Source organism: Amblyomma maculatum, chromosome 6 (genome assembly GCF_055883805.1).
Source record: "Amblyomma maculatum isolate TAMU_Amacu chromosome 6, ASM5588380v1, whole genome shotgun sequence".
NCBI classification, from domain to species: Eukaryota; Metazoa; Arthropoda; class Arachnida; order Ixodida; family Ixodidae; genus Amblyomma; species Amblyomma maculatum.
The window spans coordinates 167,562,419-167,583,887 of record NC_139349.1 but is presented as its reverse complement, the minus strand read 5'-3'; positions in this window follow the sequence as shown (position 1 = coordinate 167,583,887).

The following is a 21,469-nucleotide window of genomic DNA, read 5'->3' as shown; positions in this document are numbered from 1 at the left end:
AGGAATCAAACTAAGGCGACAAAATGGGTTCCCTGCTTACCCACTGCTGATTTGCTCAGCAGCTTCACAGGTACGACAAAGCAGAGGGGTGGAGCATAGTAATGATAGGTAATCGCGAGTATACGCGGTGGCACCGTAGAAGGTGCCATGAAGGTCTTGCTTTTGAGAACAGGCCTGGGAACGGGGGCATTGCTAAATGTAGTCCGCCAGGGTAGAACGACAGAAAGAATATGGCTTCACAACGTGCAAGAACTCTAATCAAGGATAGAGGGGGATCCTATCTCGCAAGCCCGTTCTGCGGTTGACCGAAAAAAAAAAACATTGTTGCAATAGTACACGTGTAACATTTTCACTTGAGGAAAGGTAGCTCATCATAGTAAGATTTCTTTGTGCTCCCACTAAGGTGTGCGATCTTTCCTCGCTACTATAGTGTTCCTTTCTGAAACACCGTCGAGTACACTTTCCCCTGTATCATTCCTTACTTTCTTTGCTTAGGTGATATTTTAGCGATGCACTGTGCTTCAACCAATGACAGCCTAAAAAGTAAAACTAGCTGTATGTTTAGGAACCCCTGATAAACGGCCCCAATGATATAATAGGCAACCAATTATGCATATTTTAGGGCTCATGGCTACAATCTATTCTATAGTTGGTAGATGATACTGTACTGCGAACCACTTGCAGATATTGACGAAGGCGTGAGTGACACTTCCTGGCGTTGCCTAGCACGTGACGTCATCATTTGCGCTCTTATCCATGTGCACGGGAAAGTAACATTAGCAGGTCACCTGGCCTCTAAGAGCGGGTGAAAGCAACGAGCGCACCGAGAAATATTACGGCAGGTAAGGGACAGTTAACCCTTTCGTAAAGTAAGCAACTTAGGAAAATAACTGGTAATCAGTTCATACAGAGCTTTTTAGAGGCTGATGAACTGGAAGAAATAGTCGTAACTAAACACCGCAAACATGAACAGACAAGTAACTGGCCGCTAAAGTTAATTTTAGGAGACATTGCCGCGGACCATTCAAATCTTTATTTATTCTTCTTCGTCAGCCGCCGCTATGTGGTCTAACCATTGTGAACCTAGTGTGTAGGTCGATTCTATATTCTTTGTTCATGTTAGCTGCCGCGAGACGGCTCTTTCTCCTTTTCCTTGTCGCGCAAGATGGTTCGAGATGTTATGGGTCGAGATATAGATTCCAGCCACTCGCGTGTGGTTCGACAATGTTCCAGGTTATGCTAGTCCCCGTTTGTGGTTTTATCTTGATGTTTCTTAGCCGTCTTTATATTCAGCGTTGACAGGCGCAGCAGACATTTTTAGTTCGACGACCAAATGAACACGTTTGCAGTTATTGACGCCTTTGATTCGTTTCCTTTAGTTCTTTTACGGGCAGAGTCAGCCCAATAGTTTCCTTCAAGTACTACGTCAGTGTCTTCATATGTGGCTAACGGGCTTGTCATCACTACGTGACATTTGGTGTAGGTGCTGCCCTTCGAGTCGCGGTTTACTTCTTCAAGCCAGGACCACACTCCAGTTCCTGTCATCTTGGGGGACCAGCCAACAGGCCATCGAACCAGCTACCGACTTCAAGGGCTCCAACCCGAACACGATCTTCTGCAGGACCCTGTTATACCCCGGAAGACTGGCAATGGCCCAGTCTACCGCCGTTGTTGTCTTCGTACAGCCCCAGGAGCCCCCATCTTCCAAGGACTGCCTACTGAAGATGCGGATGAGTGGATGGACATTTTCGACCATGTGGCTTAACTAAGTGGCCGGTACGACGCTGCGAAACACCGACAAGGCTACTTTGGTCTTCAAAGACTTGCCCGAGTCTGGTTCGAAAATCATGAGGTTTCTTTGATGGATTGTGAGAAATTCAAAACGAAGTTTTTGATGGCTTTCGCAAGCTCTTTCCGAAATGAAAGACACCAGACCCTCCTCCAATCAATAATTCAGCTCCCAAAAAGCCTGTCTTGGCTTTTTGTTAGGAGATGAAACCTCTTCCGCCGAACTGACCGCGGCATGACAGAGGAGACCAAGGAGTACCTGTTGATGCCAAGCGTGAAAGATCAGCTGTTTGCAATTCTTCGCCAGCCGCTAATGATTGTGGCGCAGCTCTGCCATAAAACAGTGAATATCGAAAAGAGCATAGAAGCAAGGACGGGACTATACAACCTGCTTCTTGAAACGCTGTCTCCGAGTGACTATGACAACACACCTACAAGCGGAGATAAGCTCCGTGGGATTATCCATCAAGTCCTTCGTGAAGAACAGCGCCGACTTCAGCCATCGCAAGCACAGCCGCTCTATGCGTCGCTCACGGACGCCATCCGTGTGGAAGTCCACCAAGCATGGGATGTTGGAACGTATTGGCTTTTCAGATTCAGTAATGTGCTTTTGTAATTCGATAAACTGCGTAGATTCGGCTGACACATTATTTAAGATAGATAGAAGGGACCAGTTGATATAAGGATAGTTGAAGTCACCGATTAAAAAAATGGGTGTGCAAGAAAACGACGTTTCGATATCGGATAGGGCTTGGTGTAAGGATTTACTGAACGACAGAAGGGACTCAGGAGGCCGATAACAGACGCTAAAGATTACCATTAAAAGGGTGCTACCCACATGTATCCATGTGAACTTTATATCATGACGTATGAGCGAAGATGATAAGCTGTTCCCCACAGCCATGAGAACACCTCCCTCTCCGGTCTGTATAGAGGGTAATTCAGGTTACAAGCGATGTCTTCGTTGTGCCTAATGTTATCGTTCAGCCATGTATTGGTTGGCAATATATGAAGTCAGCGTCAATGTCTTCGATGAAGGTAAACTGCTGGTTCTGTTTAGGTATGATGTTGCGAATGTTGGTGAATGCGATGTTAAGACTTGTGCATGAAGACAACCGCTGGTGGCTTGGTAATCACAAAGACTCCGGCTTGAACGTCATTTATTGTTTTGTGAGGTGGTGTTAGCTGGCGTGGTTTCAGGCGTGTTATTGCGACTCATCATCATCATCATTTATTTACCCTTAAGGGCCCTTTTGTTAGGGCATTACATAAGGGGGGGAACAACCGTGACATAATACACTGGTCGATAATACAATAATATAAAACAGAAATACATGGTACAGGGTTCATCTTGTAACTATTCTAAAAACAAAACATCAACGTTAAACATCAACATAAAAGACACTGCTGCTCAAGAACAACCTGAAAAAACAACACGCACTAAGAAGCGCGGAAGAATCATTCAGTACTTGAAATGTACTGTTAATAATTGCCTGAATTTATTTGGTTCTGTTTCAGTGACAATGGCATCAGGGAGTTCATTCCACAATGAAATAGCACTGGGTAGGAAAGATTTATTGAAAGAGTTAGTGGAGCCGTGTATGCGTTGTAAACTTAAAGAGTTAAAGAGTCGGCGTGAAGTGCGAAGCGGCGTGTGGAGGACAGAGGATCTTAGCTGTGGAAAGTTGTAATATAATTTGTGGAATAAACAAAGCTGTGAAATTTTACGCCGAAGTGCCATGGGTTGAAGATAGAGGGATGATTTGATAACAGTTACGCTATGTCGTCTGTCATACTGCGATGTGATAAAACGGGCCGCGCGATTTTGGATGGCCTCGAGCTGATTGATCAGATAGGTCTGATAGGGATTCCAGATCGCTGAGGAATATTCGAGTTTGGAACGAATGAATGTTTCGTAGGTGAGTTGGCGGATAGAACGGGGTGAAAAGGCGAGGGATCGTCTGATGAAACCAAGCAACTTGGAAGCATCCTTACAAAGGTTTTCAATGTGCTCAGACCAGGTTAGTTTATTGTTTATAATGATACCAAGATACCTGTATGATTCTGCTTCGGAGAGTGGTATAGAATTTAATGAGTACGGATAGCTGAGGTTATTGTGCTTTCTTGATACATGCATAAACTTACATTTAGAAATATTCAGTTGCATTAACCATGTGGAACACCAAGTTTCTATGAGATTTAAGTCACGTTGAAGCAGAGACTGATCTTCGTTTGTAGATATGCGACTGTAAAGGACACAATCGTCGGCAAAGAGGCGGATACAAGATGAAATGTCATTAGGAAGATCGTTGATGAATATAAGAAAAAGGAGTGGTCCCAGCACCGATCCTTGAGGGACACCAGAGATAACTTTAGTATTTTCCGAACTGTGGTTGCCAATAACTGTATATTGTAGGCGGTCGCGAAGAAAGCAATCAATCCATGATAAAGTCAAAGGGTCAATGTGGACGGACGAGAGCTTTGCCATTAAACGCCGATGCGGAACGCGATCGAATGCTTTGGAAAAATCTAGGTAGATAACGTGAGTTTGAAATAAAGAATCTAGGTTTAAGTGAAGGTCTGTGGTGAATTGGAAAAGTTGGGACTCACATGAATAGCCTGACCTGAAACCGTGCTGTTTTTCATAAAAGAAAGAATTATTGTCGAGGTGTGATGCAATCTGTGAGTATAAAATGTGCTCCAGTAGCTTGCATGGAATGGATGTTAATGAGATCGGGCGGTAATTGGAAGGATCGGATCGATTACCTGCCTTGAACACGGGAGTTACTTTACTAGTTTTCCAATCGTTTGGTATTTCACCACAAGAAATGGATTGGTTAAAAATAATTTGCAAGAAATGGCTTGAAATGCTCACTGTTCCCTTCAATATTTTTGCAGTTATGTTGTCCGGCCCAGGAGCTCTTGACAACTTAAGGTTGTCAATGAGTTTGCTGATACCCTCATGGGTTACAAAAACTGGTGGCATTTGGGAAAAATTAGTGGCAGGTATTGAGGGAATATGGAGTGCAGGTTCGCGCGTGAACACAGAGGAAAAATAAGAATTCATGACGTCTGCGCGTTCATCATCAGGGACATGTAAGCCGTCTTGGTTGAGTAAAGAAATGTTTTGAATAGCGCTTCTGCTTGGAGTGACCAGGTTCCAGAATTTTTTGGGGTTAACGCGCATGATGCTTCCAAGATCTTCGTGAAAAAATTTCTTTTTAGAACGTCTTAGTAAGCTAATATATTCATGTAGGCACTTGCTGTATTTTTCCCATTTTTCAATTGAGTTCATCAGCATGGCCGCACGGAAGAGGCGCTTCTTTTTGTTTGCTAACCGTCGTAGGGCGTTGCTAAACCAGGGCTTATTAGAATCACCACGTATGCAGATTAGGGGAACACAGATTTCAACAAGGGATAAGATTTTATTCTTGTAGAGCAACCAGTTTTGTTCTACGGATCTAACTGGTGCGGTCTCTTGAAAAAAGTGAAAAAGCGTTTCTAACTCACGGTTAATAGTGCAAAAGTCGGCTTTATTATAGTCTCGAATATACTTTAAGGAGGGTTGCTTGGTGAGGACAGGAACGGAAAAATTGAAGACAAGCACTTCATGATCGCTCAGACCGGTGACAGTTGTTAACGACTCAATCAACTCTGGATTAGAGGCGAGAACGAGATCGAGGATATTGCCACCACGAGTAGGCACTTTAACTGTCTGGGTGAAGTTAAACGTGAGGACCAAGTCAATAAAATTTTTCGATGGACCGGAATGTGCTGACAGGTTTCCCCAGTCAATATCGGGAAAGTTGAAGTCTCCACAAAGTAGAAAGTTTGCGTGGGCGAAGCGAGAGTTTAGGTCAAGAAGGACCAAGTGTAGGTCAGTAACAAAGGAAGAGTCACAATTTGGAGGCCGATAACAAGCAACAATCAGATTTGTACAGGTAGGGAAGGGCTAGTTTAACGCAAAGTATCTCATGAGAGCAATTAAGGCCAACAGGAGATGAATGCAATTCTGATTTTGCGAGAATAAGGACACCACCACCCCTTCTTCCCGCTCTGTCACGCCTGTAGGCAATAAGGGATTTCGTGTTGCAAAAAAGCTCTGTGTCCTTGATGTCTGGGGTCAGCCAAGACTCGGTAAAAATAGCAATATCCGTAGAACTATCTTCAAGGAGGGCTTCTACGGCATCTTTCTTTGGGAGGTAACTGCGGATATTTGTTAATAATATAGACAGGGGCTCAGAATTCTGCGCCCTCCTATTAGTCAATGAAAATTGCTGAGGATTGACCCGTAGAGGGCGGAAAGCAGGTGGTGGTGGTGGCTATGACAACGACAGCTCTGTTACGGAATCGGTTACGTCATTGTAGACGTACTGCTTGCTATCAATCACGAGTTTGTTGAAACGTATTTTGAAAGCAGCGTTAGTCTGCTGAGCATAGGCGAAAAGTTTTTTTCGGGCCAATCTGACACGGGCTGAATAATCTTCGCGAACAGTAAACTCCGAGTTTTTCAGCTTTGATGTAGAAAAAAGGATGACTGATTTGGTTTTGAAACGCGCAAATTTGACAATTATGGGGCGATTCTTTGTTTCCATGTAGCGTCCCATTCGGTGCGCACGCTCAATGTCAGCAGGTTCAATTGACACACCAAGTTTCTCGCGGCAGAAAGTAATGACATGCTCTTCAGATCGCGACCACGTTTCGTCACTTACATCAGGAATTCCAAAAAAAATAAGGTTTGACCTGCGAAGGCGATTCTCAGTGTCATCACATTTATCGGTGAGCTGTTTAATTTCAGACGAAATCTTAGTACTGTTCTGGCTTGCATTAATGTGTGTGCCGTGGCTATTCAAGTGAACATTCCCAACATTTTTTTCCAAATCATCGACACGCAGAGACAGACGGTTGATAGTTCCTTCTATGTTGGACTGGACACCACGAATGGCTGACAACTCAGCTATTATTGTGGCATGAGATTGTTCGAGACGTGCTATAGCTTCTGAAAGCGACTCTAATGTTACAGACGGCCCGGGGTTAAGTTCAATGTCACCAGAAAGAACGAGCATAAAAAAAACAAGGCATGTATTAAGGTAGTAGAAACATGACAGGCGAAGCATTTGACGATAACAATCAAACATTTCAGGGGGGCACGACACCGCGAGTAGGAATGGGTCATTTGAGCAGAACGATGCCGCGAACGGCAAGTAACTAACCTGCGCAAGAAAGGGCGGAATCATGACCAAGTTCCGAGCGGTAAAGTGCCCCAAGTGGTTCCAGAGCAGGTGCGTCTTTTCTAGTCGTTGCGTATCTCCCGCGCTGATAGTTGCGCCAGGTTGCCAGGTGACATACTTGACAAGGGACGGGAACGGCGGAGGAAGGCAAGTTTTAAGTCCTTCGTTGACGGTGACGGAAGGGTTCCAAGGTAAGTCGATGAAACCGTTGAATCCAGGGGTGTAGCTGAAGCAGGAAAACGGCGGCGTGATGCAGAGCAGAAGAAAAGCCTGCGCAAGAAAGGGCGGAATCATGACCAAGTTCCTGCAACAAGATCAAAGAAGTAACATTTATCGCCCTTTATGAAGAGCAGTAATTTTGACAGTGCAATGCTTGTTGCAGAAGCGAAGTCTTTTCTAATTGCATAGTTAGTTCCCTTAAGGTTTTCTCACATGCCTGTATGCTCTCTTTTGTTTCGAAATGAGAGCACTTAACAATAACCGGACGGCATTTTGATTCCGAGGCTACGCCTAGACGATGTGCGTGGTCAACAGTGCTAGGGTCAAGATGCAGATCAAGCTCGTCAGCACAGAATGCCAGTGCTTGATCTTCGGATGTTTTCCATATCTCGTCTTTGCTGTCATCAAAGCCGAAGAAAATCGTGTTATTCCTGCGTAGTCTCTTATCTGTATTAGTGCTAGAATCTTTACGGACGGCAATCTCCTCCTTTATCGTAGCAGTAACGTTAGCTTCAGAAGTGGGTGGAGGGAAGTTTTGTGTCGAATACTGAGCTACAACACGGTTGGTGATGGTGACGAGCAAGTCATCATGGGGCATTTAGGTGTTTTTAAAGTGTTCTAGTTTTCATTATTGCCGCCTGATTAGCCTATAATTGCTTTATTGTTTTTAACAACGACTATATTTTCATTTCAGCCCCATGGGGCTGAAACGTGGAGGCTAACCAAGAGAGTTCTACTTAAGTTGAGGACAACCCAGAGGGCTATGGAACGAAAAATGGTAGGGGTAACATTAAGAGATAGAAAGCGTGCGCAGTGGGTCAGAGAAATAACTCAAGTTACCGACATTCTAGTGGAAATTAGGAAGAAGAAATGGACATGGGCAGGACATGTAGTGCGAAGAGAGGATAACCGATGGTCGCTGAGGGTAAGAAACTGGATTCCAAGGGAAGGAAAGCGTAGCAGGGGGCGGCAGAAAGTTAGGTGGGCGGATGAGATTAAGAAGTTCGCAGGGGTCAAGTGGATGCAGCTAGCACTGAACCGGGTTAAGTGGAGAAATATGGGAGAGGCCTTCGCCCTGCAGTGGGTATAATCAGGCTGATGATGATGATGATGATGATATTTTCATTGGTCCGAAAGGACCCGGATTGAGTTCGACATCGTCAGCAATCAATAGCATAAGTTCAAACAATGCTGCGAAAATTCTCACACTGCAACAAGCGCAACAAACCTCTTGGCTTTTCAAACTATCGGGGCATGACGCAGCGGTCAAGAAGCGATTACTACTACGGTATTCTTTTCAATATCTTAAATAACTAACCTGAAACGATAGAAGAGCGTTCAGCATGATGGTTCTATCGGTGTCCTGTCACGTCTGGCTAGTGCCGGTTAGTGGCTTAACTAGGGTGCGGTGGACGGGTCCCATGGCCGATGACGTGATCAAGGAATGTTTCCAGTTGAATGGGCATGCGTGCGCCAAGTTCCACATTTGTTACCAGGTGACCCGTCTCGGTGTTCTCCAGGGGATACAGTGAACCGGTTCAGGAGCAGCAAAGAAACAAGCAGGCGTAGATGGGCTCCAGGAAGGGCATGTACTGACTGTCAGCAACCATGGACAGCGCCTGAAACGTCAGAAGAGCGTTCAGTATGATGCTGCTATCAGTACTCGATCGTGCTCCGTCTAGCTTGTGCCGGTTAGTCGTTTAATAAGGTGCGCTTGACGGGCCCCGTTGCTGATGACGTGATCGAGGATTGTTGCCAGTTGAATCGGCATACGTGCACCTAGTTCGAAATTTCGTGCCAGGTGATGAATCTGGGTGCTTTCCAGGGGATATGGTGTACCGGTTCAGGAGCAGCTAAGAAATAGGCAGGCGTAGATGGGCTCGAGGAAGGTCATGTATTGATTGGCAGCAACAATTATAGCGCCTGAAACGTCAGACGAGCATTCAGCATGGTGCTTCGATCAGTGTCGTGCCTCCTCCTCCTCAAAGAACTCCCTGAGCAGAACAGGCGTTGGCCACCCTGGTGCAGTAATTGACCAAAACCTACCATGATTAGTCCTATAAACACCCCGGCCCTCACTCAGCAGCGGCTGCAGAGCAATTGACCACGGCGGCGGTCAGACCTGTGACGCATCGGTGGGTGCTAAGAATTTCTGCCTTCGCTGGACAGCCGCCATTGGAACTAACCCTGGCAACGTTTAATGCTAGAACCGTAGCTAGGGAGGATAGTTTAGCAGTTCTGTTAGAGGAACTAGAGGGTACTGAATGGGATATGTAGCGATCGTGGAGAACCACGCATCCCTCCGAAGCGCCGCGCGCCGCGGAGGATGAAGGGGACAAAAGTATTCCTTCTCTTCCGGGGTTGAGTAACCCAAACGGGTTGCTCGGTAGCGCCGCGTTTCCCTCTCCCTCGCCGGGCGCAGGAGCGCACCGCTAGGCGTCGCAGACGCGACGCTCATTGGCCGAAAAAGGACAAAGGGCAAGATGCGCCGAGATCGGCGGGAACCGGCTACCGCCGAGGAGAGACGACAGCGAGCCGCGACAACGGAAGGACGCAAGGTAAATACCTCCCCGCTATACTTCTTTGTTGTCGCCATCTTACCCTTCGAAGTGTCAGGCCCCATCCAAAAGGATAGGGTCTCCAGCAAGACCTTCACCAGCGTTCTTTTTGAGAAGACCCAATAAACATCTGGTTCCGGGCAAAGTCCTGTTCTGTGTTGTGTCGCACTTCGCATTACCACTTTGCGGCCGTGAGAACGGCTGCCCGTGGTGTGTGTGATCGCGGGAGCTCTGTGTTTGCGGCCTAGACCTCAGAAGAGGCTCGACGGCTTAGTAAGAACCCCCACAACTGGCGCCCCAACGTGGTTCTCTCGTGCAGAAGCACTTGAGCTACTCGCTCCCGCCGGACACAATGCCAGACCAGCAGAGTAATCTGCCTGATCTGATGTGGCTCGCAGAGCTCAGCCCCGGGTACAGGGAAAGCCCGGCCCACGGCTCGCTCGCCGCCAACGGGACTCTACAGACGGGACGATTCGCCGCTGCAGGAGCAGCCAGCGAAACACGACGCCCGCAGGCAGATTCCGGCAGACGCCGCGAAATGCCACCCTCAAGAGTTGGCGCGCCTCTGCACTACGCGCGAACGGATTGGGGAGAAGCGCCAGGCACGCCATGTCCGCCCTCGCAGCTACCAAACGGCAGCACAGGGGCCGCGCCAACCCCGCCGACGATCTCGCCACTCGTCGCGGCACCCGAGAGCGAGGCAGCGGCAAACGCCGAAAACCTCGCAGGAGTCCTCGCCAGCGCATTCCAGCAAGCGCTGCAGTCCTTGCAACCCACCCCGCGGATCGGAACACCGATCCCAACGTACAGCGGCTACGGCGACCAAATGAGCGCTAACAGCTTTCTCCTGGCGCTAGACCAGTACGGCCAAGTCAACGGCGGCAGCGAGACCCACATGCTGCGAAGGGTGATACCAGTGGCGCTGGTTGACCAAGCCGCTCAGTGGCACCGTTTGGTAGGTCACACAGCGAGCACTATGGCTGAATTCCGCAGTATGTTTAGGGAGGAATTCCTTCCTCACGACTACCAGCAGCGAATGCGGCGAGAATTGGAACTCCGAACCCAAGCTCCCGACGAGTCGCTCGTCGAATACGTCAGGGCGATGCAGGAGCTTTACGATTACGCCGATCCCAACGCTTCGAACACGGAGCAAGTGGAACGAGTAATCCGCCAGAGCCACCCCACCTTTGCTCTTTACCTGCGGGGAAGTCGCTGCAGGAACCTGAATGAGCTTGCCGTGGAAGCGCGTCGGGTGCAAGCCGAAATTTCAGCTGCCCGTGCGTACCGGCCCCCGCCACCCCCATCGGATTGTCTGGAGCCCAGCTGCGCCTGGAATGGCAGTGCGCGTTCAAGGAGTGAAAACGCTCGAACATCACGTGTTTCAGGTGAGGGCGCTTTCCCGGAAATCTCGGATCGCGCTCTTGATCCATACTCAAACGGGCCGAGGATCATCGAAGCTGTGCGAGAGGAAACGTGGTCAACCTCACGCCGACCGCCCGACAGAGATTACCAAACACGGTCAAACGATCGAGGGCTGGTGACGCGTGCGGACGGGCAGCGTAACATGGTGGTGGCACCGGCTCAACAAGCTCTCACGGACGGCCGTACGCGAGAGCAGCCTCGTCTGCCTAGAGCCCGGAATCCCGGGCCATGCTTCTCTTGTGGCCAAGTTGGTCACTTAGCTCGTGCCTGTCCTGCGAGTATGGGAAACGAGGTAGGCCGCCGGTAGCAGCGCCGGCGGCCGAAGCTGATCCGAGCGACGGAGCTGCAATAGTGGCACCCTCACTTCTCAGGATCGGAACACCGACCACTACCAGGGCTCCGTTCATAGACCTTGCGATAGCAGGGACTACGTTCCGAGCACTGCTTGACACTGGTGCTAGCACTTCTCTAATCGGAGACGAAGTAGTTTCCCGCCTTCGACAGAGAGGCATTCGGGTGCGAAAACGCAGCCTGCCCCTCCAGTTGGCGAGCGGAGAAGTATGCTCCGGCGGTGATGTGCGCCTCGTCGCGCGTTGGAATCAGCGCGCTCGGCGACAGCGTTTCATTCATCTGCCTGGACTCACGGTACCGGTTATTCTCAGCCGAGATTTCTTGTCCCGTACGGGAATCGTGGTTGATATCGGCAATGGCGGCTATCGGGAAAGCCCGTTCGCGCCACTCAAGCCGTTCGTCACAGCACCGACCACGACGGCCGAAAGGACAGCTTCCGAGGTGGAAAGGAGGAAAACCTCCCGAGGAAGCGGTGCTCCCCCTCAGCCGCTGAATACAACAGCTGCGGCCCGTCCCCATGCCTTGCGCGTGGGCGCGGAAGAGCGTTTACAGGGTCTGCTGGCAAACGCCGATAACCTGACAGACCATGAGCGCGGCCGCGTCTTTTCGTTGTTAGGAAACTTCGAAGAGATGTTCACGGACCGCCCCGGCTGTACCAAGCTTGTACAGCACCGCATCGAGACAGGAGACGCGCAGCCTTGGAAATCCAACCCGAGACCGGTCAGCCCCGCCAAAAGGCAGGCGATTGACGCGGCGCTGCAAGAACTGATCGATGCGGGCATTGTTCGCCGCTCTTCAAGCCCCTGGGGATTCCCAGTGGTGCTGGTCCCCAAAAAGGACGGTAGCTCACGGCTGTGCGTGGACTACAGGCGACTGAATGCGGTCACACAAAAGGATGCATACCCCTTCCCGAGCGTGGACGACATTGTTTCGAACCTCGGCGGAGCGCGGTATTTTTCTACTCTGGACGCTAGCAAAGGCTATCTCCAAGTAGAGATGCGACCAGGCGACGAGTGTAAAACGGCGTTCACCTGCCACAGGGGTCTCTACGAATTCGTTAGGATGCCCTTCGGTCTGTACGGAAGTCCGAGCACCTTTCAGCGGCTGATCGACCGTGTACTGGGCGACGCCAAATGGCATCACGCTCTCGCCTACCTGGACGACATCGTCATCTACTCCCGCACGTTCGAGGAACACCTGGATCACCTCCGAGACGTTCTGGGAAAACTCAGAACAGCAGGTCTCACGCTGAACCCCGCTAAGGCACAGCTGTGCAGGGCTGAAGTCAGTTTGCTCGGCTACCGCGTTCAGCGAGGAAAAGTAGCCCCGGACCCTGACAAACTTCGCGCTATCCTGGAATTCCCGGTGCCGAACGATGTAAAGGCCGTGCGCCGTTTTCTCGGCATGGTGGGCTACTATCGCCAATTCATTCCCAACTGCATCCGCCTGCAAACCCCTCTAACAAAATTGTTAAGGAAGGCAGCCCCGTGGGAATGGGGAGAGGAACAGCAGGCGAGTTTTCGTCAGCTCTCGCAAGCCATCGCCGATACTGCGTCACTGAAACTCCCCGACCTAAATAGGCCCTTTTTGATCCAGACAGATGCCTGCGATTTCGGAGTGGGCGCAGTGCTTCTCCAAAAGGAGGACGAGAAACTGCGCCCCGTGGCGTTCGCCAGCCGCGCGCTGACGCCGGCGGAGCGCAACTACTCGGTGACGGAGAAGGAATGCCTCGCTATCATCTTCGCGCTCCGAAAATTCGAGATGTACGTGGAAGGTACAAGGTTCACGGTCGAAACCGATCACATGGCCTTGACATGGCTGACCCGCTTACGCGAGCCGAGCGGGAGGCTCGCGCGCTGGGCACTGACGCTACAGAGCTTCGATTTCGAGGTGCGCTACCGGAAAGGTGCCACAAACGTGGTTGCAGACGCGCTGTCGCGCGCGCCGGTGAATGACCCGTCCCCAGCCGCGGGAGAGGAGGCGCGGCAACTTCCCCGCTCGTCGGGAAAGGAGGGCCGAAAGGAGAAATTCCTGCCTCCGGAGCACGCGCATCTCGTGACAGCGAAAACGCCGATCGAGATTGCATTCAGCAGGGAAGAGCTTATCAGAGCTCAACAGGAAGACTCGTATTGTCGTGAGATGGTCGCCAGTCTGCGTGAAGAGACGGACCAATCGACACCGCTGGTCGAAGAGCGCCCAGAATCCGCGGAGAACGCGGTAGGCGCGAGCTCTAGTGCAGCTGGTATTGCTGCGAGTGAGCTGGAGAGCTTCCTGTTGGACGCTGATGGAGCTTTGCTGAAATACGTGCCTGGCAAAGAAGACTCAAACGAGTGCTTTAAAGCCGTCATCCCCAGCCAACTGAGGCATGCTGCTTTGCAGCACTATCACGACGCAGACGGTCACGGAAGCGCACCAAAGACATGGAAGAAACTATGTCGGCTCGCTACCTGGCCAGGAATGAAGGCTGATGTATGTAAATACGTACGGACCTGCCACGTCTGCCAAGAAAGGAAGCCGCGAGGTGGAAAACCGCCTGGCCTGCTCCAACCGATTGTGAGCACAAAGCCATGGGAAACTGTGGCGTGCGATCTGATCGGACCGCTGCCGCGCAGCAAAAGAGGGCACAAATTTGTGTTAGTGGTGACATGTCACTTCAGCGGAATCGCTGAACTCTATCCGCTGCGAAACGCCACAACGAAGGAAATCCTGACGAAGCTCTGAGGATTGTTCTGTCGCTACGGGTTTCCGGAGAGGCTGATCACTGACAACGCCTCGTATTTCACGGCGAAAGTTTTTCGTGATACTTGTGCCGCCATGGGCGTACGGCAGCAGCGAACGACGTGTTATCATCCGCAGTCAAATGTGACCGAACGCCGCAATCGCGATGTGAAGCCACTACTCGGGGCATACGCCCGGACGCACAACGACTGGGATGAGCACCTCGACGCGATCACCTTTGCACTGCGAACAAGCGACAATCGCTCCACAGGTTTCACGCCTGCCTTCCTGATGTTCGGGAGGGAACTAAATACGCCAACTGACACCATTTTGACCAAAAGGCAGGATGCTTCGTCAGGCGAAACGGCAATAGCCGACTACGCGCGGCGCATGCGTGATCGCTTGCAAAAAGCAGTGAGCGAGGCCAGCGAAAATCGCGCTAAAGCAAGGGCTAGCCAGAAGGCTGCCTATGATCGCGCGCATCGGAACGTGGAATTTCAAGTGGGAGACTTCGTTCTAAAGCGTAGCCATGTGCAGGGCGATGCGAGCACGGGGTTCGCAGCTGGCCTTGCGCCTAAATGGATTGGGCCGTTCATAGTTGCTGAGAAGCTCTCGCAGTTGAACTACAGGCTGAAAGATCCGAACACGGGTCGACTCGGCAAGCCGATCCACGTCGGGGAGCTAAAACAGTACTTCCAACGGGAAGTGGCTGGCAGGGCGGCAGCGCCGATTTCGCGAAGACGCGGGAAAAGGTCAGTGCCCCCACCTACCCCCAAAGCTCGCCCATACAATACCCGCTCTAGGCGAAAGCGACCTTGACGGGATGAGTGGCCAGACAACAACACCTCGACCGCTCAGACGAGTGGTCAAGGAAGCAACCGGTTGTGAGGAAGCGAGCTGGCTACGGGAGGGTCGTATTTAGCAGTATTGTTGGTATGTCCCCTCGTGCCAAACAAAGGGGGGGAAGGAAAGGAAAAGCGGATGGTGGCGAAGACGCTACCAAGCTGTTCCCCCTCTCCATCTGCTGCCGTAGGGACCGGGCAAAGTGGCAGGTAACTATTGGTTAGAGGCGTCAAGGGAAACCAATCGGAATCCCGCATTTGTTTCCCAGAGGGCGCGGCAGGGCGGTTCGAAGTCACTCGGAGCAATTCGTTCGGCCGCCACGCCAGTCGGATCCGAAATGCCGTCACAGACAGCTCGCCGCTCGGGTCAGGAATTCAGCCAGGACGGAGCCCGCCTGGTCCGGGCTGACGGAGAGACCGGCGTGACGCAGCAGCAACAGTACCGGCATCTCCGTCGGCCACCGGGGCGCCGGCAGCCACAGCCTCGACTTGGACAGCAGCAGCGGGGCCTTCGGCGGCCGGGGCCGCAGCAACGGGGCCCGCAGCAACGGGGCCCGCAGCAACGAGGCCCGCAGCAACGAGGCCCGCAGCATCAGTGCCCGCGGCCGCAGCGGACGCAGCAGTGCGACCCGCGGCCGCAGTGGCCGCAGCAACAGTGGCCGCAGCAGCAGCAGCCCCTACAACAGGAGCGACCGCGGTCTCCGCGACGGACTCCAGCGGCGGCGGCTGAAACGGGACAACGGCAGTTCCGGTCCGTGGCCACCTGGACGAGCCAGGAGGGGGCCGAGCCGCCGCGACCATACGTAAGCGTGGCGGCCTGGGCAAACCAGCTCCAGGTGGCGGCGGACCTCGCCCTGGATCGGGTGCCGCGAGTCTTCCGCGGCCGCACAGTACGGGAAAGCTGGGCGGCGCACCCGACTTCGGGGATGGCCCCCGATCCAGGTGCCGTCTACTGCGGCACGTGCGGCGTGCTGCTGGTGCATGAGGTTGTGCACAGGGCATCGGCGGTCCACCGGGCCTTCGCGGACCGCTGCGACGCGAGGCAGGAGGCGGAGGCGGTACGAGCCAGGATGGCTCGCGACCCGGAGTTCGCCGCCCTCATACTCCGGGTGGACGTGCCAGGCGACCAGAACCCGGAGTCCCTCCTGCCTCGCCTCGAACCCACGGAGGACCGGCTCGTCATCGACGAGGATGGGATGGCCCTGGAAATGGACCTGCTGGGGGGTTTTTAAAAAAGGGAGGCGAGCCCGGACACCCCCCCCCCCCCCCCGGCCTTCCCATCTGGAAGAAGGCGGCAAGGAAATCGTTGCCGGCCTACCGTCGCCTGAATTCAGGTGACGTTCAGTCTTTAGGGAGGAGGAGTGTAGCGATCGTGGAGAACCACGCATCCCTCCGAAGCGCCGCGCGCCGCGGAGGATGAAGGGGACAAAAGTATTCCTTCTCTTCCGGGGTTGAGTAACCCAAACGGGTTGCTCGGTAGCGCCGCGTTTCCCTCTTCCCTCGCCGGGCGCAGGAGCGCACCGCTAGGCGTCGCAGACGCGACGCTCATTGGCCGAAAAAGGACAAAGGGCAAGATGCGCCGAGATCGGCGGGAACCGGCTACCGCCGAGGAGAGACGACAGCGAGCCGCGACAACGGAAGGACGCAAGGTAAATACCTCCCCGCTATACTTCTTTGTTGTCGCCATCTTGCCCTTCGAAGTGTCAGGCCCCATCCAAAAGGATAGGGTCTCCAGCAAGACCTTCACCAGCGTTCTTTTTGGGAAGACCCAATAAACATCTGGTTCCGGGCAAAGTCCTGTTCTGTGTTGTGTCGCACTTCGCATTACCACTTTGCGGCCGTGAGAACGGCTGCCCGTGGTGTGTGTGATCGCGGGAGCTCTGTGTTTGCGGCCTAGACCTCAGAAGAGGCTCGACGGCTTAGTAAGAACCCCCACAGATATAATAAGGCTTATTGAGGTTAGGAGAACGAATAAAGCGTATACTGTACTGAAGGACAGCCATGCGCTATGTTATCGAGGTTTACCGTCGAGGCATCAACGAGGAGTAGGTTTCCTTGTCAATAAGGATATAAGATATAGCACCCCGCCATCATGCTGGATGTAGACGTAATCGGGAAAGAGCGATGTAGTGACCACAGGACGGTAGGTTTAAAATTATTCCTAATCTGAAGAGGCAACGAAACAGATTAGTAAGAAAGAAACACCATTGAATTAGCGGTGAGGAGAGGGCAGAATAGTGCAGGATCTCGTTGCAGAATAGATTTTCAGCTCTAACCGAGGATGAAGACAATAACCTATAAGCAATGAGAAATAATTTGCGAGATATCAAAGAGTGCGTTGTTGATGTAAGTGGTAGCTAGATAGTTAGGATAACGGTAATCTGTCTAAGGAGAACAAAATTTGAACGCCTAAATATGAAAGGTTCCAACCCCACAGACCAGATACAGCTGGCAAAGACATCAAAGCTAATCAATAAGCGTGAAGTAGCCATTATAAGAAAGTATGACATGGAGAAAATTTAGCATGCTGTAAAGAACGAAGAAAGCCTTAAAGCGGCGAAGAAGTAATTGGGCATAGGCAAATATTATACGTATGCGCTGAGGGATACGGCGGAAAATGTCATCAGTAATATGGACAAGATGGTCAAAGTAACCGAAGAGTTCTACACTGATCTGTGCAGTAGCCAAAGTTTTTATGAATATAATGAGATTGGTAGTAGGGAAAAGCAGTCAGACGTTCAGTCAGTGATGAAGGAAGAGGTTAAGGAAGCCTTAGAAACTATTAAAAGGGGGCAAGAAGATGGAGGCGATAAGGTAACTGCAGATTTGTTGAAGGACGGAGGGAATATCTTGGTAGGAAACTGGCCGCCCTATATACGCTATGCCGGCAGTCATCAGTGGTACCGGAACCAGGGAAGAATGCAAAAATTATCAATTCTTGAAAACGGGGACGGTAAGTACATGAAGAATTACTGACCAATCAGCTTACTATCTGTTACGTATGAGGTATTTATTAAGGTAATCGCTAATAGAATCAGGACAACTTTACTTCAATGAAGCAAACGATCAAGTAGGTCTTCGGAAAGGGTATTCTCCTATCGATCATATGCATACCATCAACCGGGCGATAGAAAAATGGTTGAAATATACGCACTCCTTATAATAGCATTCATTAATTACATTACGAAAAAGCATTTCACTCAGTAAAAGTCTTGGTGGTAATGCGGACATTGCAAAATTAGGGTGTAGCCGAGCTGTATATGCAAGTACTGGACGATATATATAGTGACTGAACAGCAACGAGAGTTCTGCCTAGAACGTAACAAAATTTCTATAAAAGAAAGGTGTTAGGCAAGAGACACGATCTTCACAGTATTATTCACAGCTTGTTTTGAGCACGTATTCAGAAACTTGGAAGGGGAGCAGTTAGGGTAGATTTATAATATCTCAGGAGTCTGCGATTCGCTGATGACATTGCCTTGCTATGTAACTCAGAGGATGAGCTGCAAAGAATGATTGATGACCCAGACAGGAAAAGCAGAAAGTTAGGACTGAAAACTAATATGCAAAAGACCAATGTAATGTTCAACAGCCCCGGGAAGGAAGAGCAGCTTACGTTAGGTAACAAAGCACCGGAAGTAATAGGTGAACATGTCTACTTAGGGCAGGCCGTAACCGCACCTACGTACCATGGAAGGAAAATAACAAGGAGGATAAAATTGTGATGGAGCGCATTTGGCAAGTACTTGCAGATTATGACTAGCAACTTGCCGGTATCGCTTAAGAGGAAAGTATACAACAGTTCCATCTTACTTGTAGTCACCTATGTGGCTGAAACGTGGAGACTAAAGAAAAAGGGTTCTACTTAAGTTAGGGACAACATAGAGGGTTATGGAACGAAAAATGGTAGGGGTTTGTAGAAAGGCGGGAGATGTAGAAAGGTGTAGAAAGTTTGTGAGGGACTCTGAGAACACTGCTACTAAAACAGTAACAAAAAGGAAAATATGCATGTCTGCCACAAGTGAGAATCACTGACAGTGGTTTTACAGAATTAAAAATGACTACGATGAGTAAACAAATCGAAAATTAAATTACGCAAAGTGAACCGCTAGTTTGCGGATGCATTTGCTCAGGAAATCTGTGCTGACAATGGTCGATGGAAAAAAAGCATTCTTGGCAACGTACATAAAACTTCTTAGGATAAAATTATCAAAGCAGCAAATAAAAATAGAGACCTAATTATTGCAAATTGAACAAAACGTGCCCCAGTAATATTTTGTCTGCGTGTATGATATTTTAAAATTTTCTCTTCAGTGGGCACTGTATCTACTGGCACTGACATGAGCTTACACAGCGTGAATCGTAAATATCTCCACTGCTTGGCAACATATTCATAGGCTTAGATTAACACGTTTGCAAGCGCTTGTCTAATTTTACTAACACACGCAAGAGAAGGCTATTGTAACTTTATAGCGCAAACTGCGGTCTCTGAGCAGGGGCGGATGAAAAAGCTTTAGCCCTGAGCCCTCGCTCACGCTTCTTGGAGACTTCTACAAAAGCATTTGTTGGGCGAGTTGGTTTTTTTTGATGATCCATAACTACAGCGCAAATGACAGGACAGGAATGAAGGACAGAGATGAAGATTAAGCGCTGTGTGGTGTCCCTGCTTCATCTCTGTCCTGTCGTTTGCGCTGTAGTTATGGATTGGAAACTTCTGCTTCCGATAGTACGGTACAAGAGATTTTGCTTAGGAATGCATACCTTGTAGCATATGGTGGTGTGTTCGGGGATGGGTTTCTATGGCGGTTGAAGCGTATAAAAGGAGTTGTGGTTGCTCTTCGCGCCCATCAAAAGTCCAGCATTCTTGCAGAATTAAACACACTATTTATTAATGCTTGTTTTCCAGGTTTCTAGTAATGAAGATTTTTTTCAGACAGATTTTAGAGTTCGCATGTAACTTTGATGAAAGAGGATTGTTCTGATATGTCATGCCAGCAAAATATTGAGGTAGTTGGAAATGGCTTTTCATACGAAGAGTAGTGGGTGACAGCCAAAGGCTGCATAGATGTGCGATTTACTCCCTTTCGGGAGGGATGTCACAATTAGCACTACTGAGGAATGCGAATGATTCGATCAAGCTTCAGCGTTTCAACGGTCTGTCACACTCTGTGATAGGGGAACTTTCTGATGGCCATTGCTTCTCACTGGCACTTTTATTTTCTTCGATCAGCAAATGTTTGTATTTCCCGCACAAAAGTTCTCTCCTTGCCCACTCCTGCCAAAGCCTCATTGAGGCTGCAGTATTAGGTGAATGATTAAATAAACAATAAATAAATAAGTATATAAAAAATAAAAATTGCAGACGTAAGTATTTTCATACAGGCACCAAGGCTGCATACCCAATCAAATTTCATTAAAAAAACAGCAATTCGTAGTTCATAACCATGGTTATATGAAGACATGGCTTGTTTTATGCAGTAATCAGATATCTTTCACAAGATTCCTACCTCCCCCCCCCCCCTAGAAAAGAGAAACAGCATCTGCAGTGACTGTCTAAGCAAAGAACACGCTCACACTAGCGGGAAAACGCGCAACGCTGGACGTTCTCCGCGCGCCGCTTCCCGCAGAAGCCGGTTTTTTTCCCGCAGGCTGACTTGTTCGACGTTCCGCGGAGCGATGGGGTCGGGAGCTATTTTTCCCGTCCCGCAGAACGGAGTATGCAGTCGGAGCGGAGCGCAGACCGTGACGTCAGGCTAAGTTCAATGTCACCCGGCGGCGGCTGCGCGGGCGACGGGAGCATCGCTGCTGTCGCTTGAGTTGGTTGGTTGGTTGGGAACTTTGGGATATTCACGGGGGGGTGGGGGGGAACCGGACACGGGTTATGCCGGCCTAAAGGCGGGGACACATGTCCGAAAAGCGAGTGCGATCCGCTCCGGCGCGCCGCTTCCGGACGAGTCCGATCCGGCAAACCGGCGCTCGCCGCCCGCGTCCAGCCGGGCAGATGTCTCCGGCAGTACGCATGCGAAGCCTGGCGAAGCGACGCTCCGGCGTGTGGCTGCAGCCAATGCGAGCGCAAACAGCGGCGACGTCACGGTGACGTAGAGGGGCTGTACGGTGGAGCGCCTCTCGGCTCCACCGTCGATGTGCTGCCGAGCAGACGACGCATACATGCCAGCCACTGAAAAACCCTTCAGTATTGTTTCTTCGTGTACATAAAAAGTCGATAAATCCAGGTCTATCAATTACTAGTAAATTGTGAAGATCGCCGGCCAATACTGAAGGGCTGCTACGAGTGATAACTGCTACACAAGCGAGTTTATTCGCACAACCAGTGCTGCTG